At 39.7% G+C, this 4463-nt stretch overlaps 1 pseudogene; it reads left to right on the plus strand.

Annotated features, from left to right (window-relative positions):
* Window positions 1–4463, plus strand: part of LOC107670307 (solute carrier family 15 member 1-like) — a 12187-nt pseudogene that overhangs the window by 2885 nt on the left and 4839 nt on the right.

The following is a 4463-nucleotide window of genomic DNA, read 5'->3' on the forward strand; positions in this document are numbered from 1 at the left end:
TTTGGACAGAAGCAATGCAACACCCGCTGAGTGCAACGATAGAGCTTGAAAGATCAAAGACCATTTTTAATATAACTCCGACTGGATTCGTCTGAAAGAAGAAAGTCATATACACCTAGGATGCATCGGGGGTGAGTAAAGCGCAGCCTAATTTTCATTTTGGGGTGAACTAACTCTTTAATTCATGAATTTTCATTTTTGTGTGAACTATCCCTATAATTCCTATATTCTTTTAATTATTGCATTAAATCTAATAAAGCCTTTTCTTTCTGTAGTTTGCCATCAAAAACCGTTTCAGGCACAGAAGCAGCAGGTATCCAAAGAGGGAACACTGGATGGACTGGGCCAATGTAGTCTCAGCCTTTAGACGTCACGCCTACGGAACGTTGGCTAAACGTCTAATGCATATGGCACACAAAAGTGGAAACACTTCAGGAGTTTCGAAGTCGTCAGCGGATTGGTTGAATTATACAGGATTTCTGGGAGATGTGTGTATCGCGTTCTGTAACGTTCCGCCTGGAAACAAAGATGCCGTGACGCCAAACTCCCTCACGAAAGAAGAAAGCCGTCGTGTTTACAACTGTGATGACGAGCGTTTATCAGGATCAACTAAACGCTGGATTTTCAAAGTATGTGAAATATTTAAAGTTCGTGGCACAGAATCTTTAAAATACGTCTGAGAGTTTTACACACATCCAGTGGGGACATAATTATGGATTATAATGACTTATACTGTCTTTTTACAATTGCATTGCATACGTTGCATCCCACCGCGTAAACATAAAATCATGTCTGCATTTGTGATCGGAGAAATGACAAACAACAAGTGCTACTCTACACTGCCCAAAACTCGCGTTTGAATCGTCAGTGGCAAATTCTTTAAATATAAAAAACATACTTGCAGTCTGTGAGTCAGAACAGCCAGCATTGTAGTCTACTCTTCCAGGATCAGGAAACGGTCCTCCATAAAATGTGCTGCACACATCTGAATATTTGGGTTGAACTGTTCTGGAACAGTGTTGTAAATACAACTTGACCACTGATTTCTAGTCGTGTCCTCTTTTGGAAGGCCAAACAAAGTAGTTTCACTTTCACAACGAAACACAGCGTCACACACAGCGGGCTTGAGTGAGCGGAGGCCTGTGGGCTTGCAGCAACCACATGTGGTGACCCCGGGCTGGACTACGCTTCGTCCACGGTGAAAGCCGATCCGGCGATCCACAGCACGAAGTTGATGTATTTCCTCAGCGACCAGCACGGGACAGCTCCAGGCATGACGAAGCGGATATAGTCCTCTTTTGGAAGGCCAAACAAAGTAGTTTCGCTTTCACAACGAAGCACACAGCGCCTTCACGACATGGCGGCGGCAACAACAATACTACAGCGAGAATAAAAGTTATGCCTTCTTTCTTTGCGTGAACATTTGGATGGCGTTATGCAAATCTTCCCACATAGTGACGTAGACATGTGGGGGCGTGTTAGAACGAGACGTTTTAGGTAGGCGTGGTTGACTCTTAACTTTTATAAAGAATATCTCTTTGGATTTGAGACTTTAGTCTTTGCAACTTTACAGATCTTCTTTATGCACCAAGAGCTTGTAACACTCCAAAGAGAAAGGAAAACTTGAAATCGCATCATATGACCCCTTTAACTTAGTTTATATAAATGGGAACATTGCATATTGTTTTTATATATAGCTAGTTAAAAAAATACTATGGCCCACACGCAGAAAACAGTAAATTTCAACATTTTACAAAAAAAAAAAAAAAAAAAAAAGTATTTTTACTTTATTTTTACATTAATTTTACAAATGGGGATATCCCAAGAAGTCCCAAAAAGTCTTTGTAACTAGCTCACTTCTGGGAACAAATTTGTCCCTAAGACATGGTTAGTGAGGCACACACACACACTGACACACTCGTTCCTCTATTTTCTCTCTCTTCTATAGAAACTTCTTATTGCTCAGATAAAGATGGTGTTGAAGGTGTTGTTCCTCTACATTCCTCTGCCCATGTTTTGGACCCTGTTTGATCAGAAGGTAATTATCTGTTATTTCTCACCTCTCATAGGGACTTCGGTCTGTTGGGTGGACTAGCATTTTGTAATGGTTTGTGTGTGTTGACTGTGTCCAGGGCTCTCGCTGGACTCACCCAGCCACTTCCACGAACAGAGACTTTGTAAGTATCTTGATTTCAGCTAATTGCTCTAAATGAAAGAGTTAATCAGCAGTGACTTGCTGTATGTTTGTGTTATTAATGTAACATGATCTGATGAACCGTCTATAGTCACATGTCAAATCTAGCAGAACTAGGCTCAATACACAGAGATTTATAAAATATCATTAACATTTTTAATGTGTCTTTTTTTTTTTTATTCGATGTCATTTCCTCTTTTCTATAGGGAGCATTCATCCTGCAACCAGACCAGATGCAGGTGAGTTTACTGCTGTTATGTTAGCTCCTAGCTCAGTTGACAAATTTAGTATTGTTATCAGAGTGTTTATTAGGTGAGTTATTCATCTTGCACTTGATTATAATGGTCTAGTATTATAATGCAAATACCCTGGAAAACATTGTGGGCTCCTGCATTCCTACACTAAAAGTTTGAGATTGGTAAGCTTTTTATTTTTCTAATGTTTTGGAAGTCTCCTATATGCGCACCATGGCTGCATTTAGATTCTCTATGGGGTTCAGGTCTGGTGAGTTTCCTGGCCAGTCAAGCACACCAACACCATGGTCATTTAACCAACTTTTGGTGCTTTTGGCAGTGTGGGCAGGTGCCAAATCCTGCTGGAAAATGAAATCAGCATCTTCAAAAAGCTGGTCAGCAGAAGGAAGCATGAAGTGCTCCAAAATTTCTTGGTAAACGGGTGCAGTGACGTTGGTTTTTAAATGAACTTTTCCATGACAATCTAATTTATTGAGATGCACCTGTACTGATTTGGTGCTCAAAACACATTTCTTATCACTATCAATGTTTTTATATTTTTGTGGAAACCATGATCCATTTTTTCATTCAAAAGAACAGCATTTATTTTTTTTTAATTATTTGTAAGATTATAAATGTCTTTACTGTCACGTTTGATAAATGTAGATAAATCCTTGCTGAATAAATTGATTAAATTTTTTTTTCTTAAAAATAAAATCTTACTGATCCCAGACTTTTCACAGTAGTGTACATACTATAGCGTGAAATAAACCTGTACCTGTATATAGTTAGACTGAAATCTCTTCTCTGTCTGACTGTGAACCCAATCCTGATCCTGACTCTGGTGCCTATTATGGACCGGTTAATTTTCCCTCTCATCCAAAAGTGTGGCCTCAATTTCAGGTATGACTTAGAATGACGGTTGGCATGCTGTTTGCTGCCATGGCGTTTGTTTCTGCAGCTTTGGTCCAGATTGAGATTGATGTGAGTGTGAAATGTGTGAGTCATATTCATGTCACTGAATAGAGCAGATGTTCATCAACACGTCATTTTCCTCCTCAGAAAACATTGCCAAATTTCCCATCATCCTCTGAGAGCCAGCTAAAGGTGGTGAACATGTACAGCAGAACACTGAATGTGACCATCTCACCCAATGAACATCTTCTGATAGAGTCATTTGGGGTACAACTACACACATCTAAACACACATACTCCGCTATGTCATGCATGCCTGTAGCCTAACAGGAACCTCACTGAGATGTTTCACCACTGTTTCTCGTGTTTGTTTTTATAGAGCAGTGCAGATTACATGACGCTTGACCATCAGGACATCACAGTGTCCTTGAACACGAATCCTGTGATCGCTAAAGCTTTCAGTTTAATCGGGGGGAGGGGGCGTCAAGTCAAAAGAGTCCACCCCAGAACCTCTGGCAGTGTACGTCTGTGGGATCTGCCCATAAGTACACTTTTAAAGGGGTCATGAACTGCCTTTGTTTTTTATTTTATACTGTTCTCTGTGGTCCACTTGTAATGTTATCAAAATTTTTACATCAAAAAAACTTTTAGATTTAGAATTTAGGAGTAATTTAGAAGTAGTAGACTGTTTTCTGTCCTGTTTTTAACCCCCCTCATTAGAACGCTGTGTTTGAATTGACATAAAGGATTGTAGACTAGGAAGTAAACGCCCACTGCTCTGATTGGCTAATAGTTGTGTATCTTTGACAGCCTACATCCTTCACAGATGGACGCTGCTGTGATTAGGTTTAAAACGCTTAAATACTCATATCAAACGATCTGTTTAACAGACAAAGCAATAGTGATCACGTAATAACAACAGTTACTCACACTTGTGTCTTGCGACATTACTGTCATATCCAATATATTCAGCACAGCATCATCTTTTAGTTTCAATCTTTCTGAAAATCCTGTGTCGAATTGTGCCTTGTTTGTAAATGAGTCCGCGATAAAATGAAGTGAACAAAGGACCAAGTTCTTACTGACACAGTCTGGATCTTCATTAAAAATAAAGACCATCC

This window comes from Sinocyclocheilus anshuiensis, unplaced genomic scaffold (genome assembly GCF_001515605.1).
Source record: "Sinocyclocheilus anshuiensis isolate Anshui unplaced genomic scaffold, SAMN03320099.WGS_v1.1 scaffold732, whole genome shotgun sequence".
Taxonomy (NCBI): Eukaryota; Metazoa; Chordata; class Actinopteri; order Cypriniformes; family Cyprinidae; genus Sinocyclocheilus; species Sinocyclocheilus anshuiensis.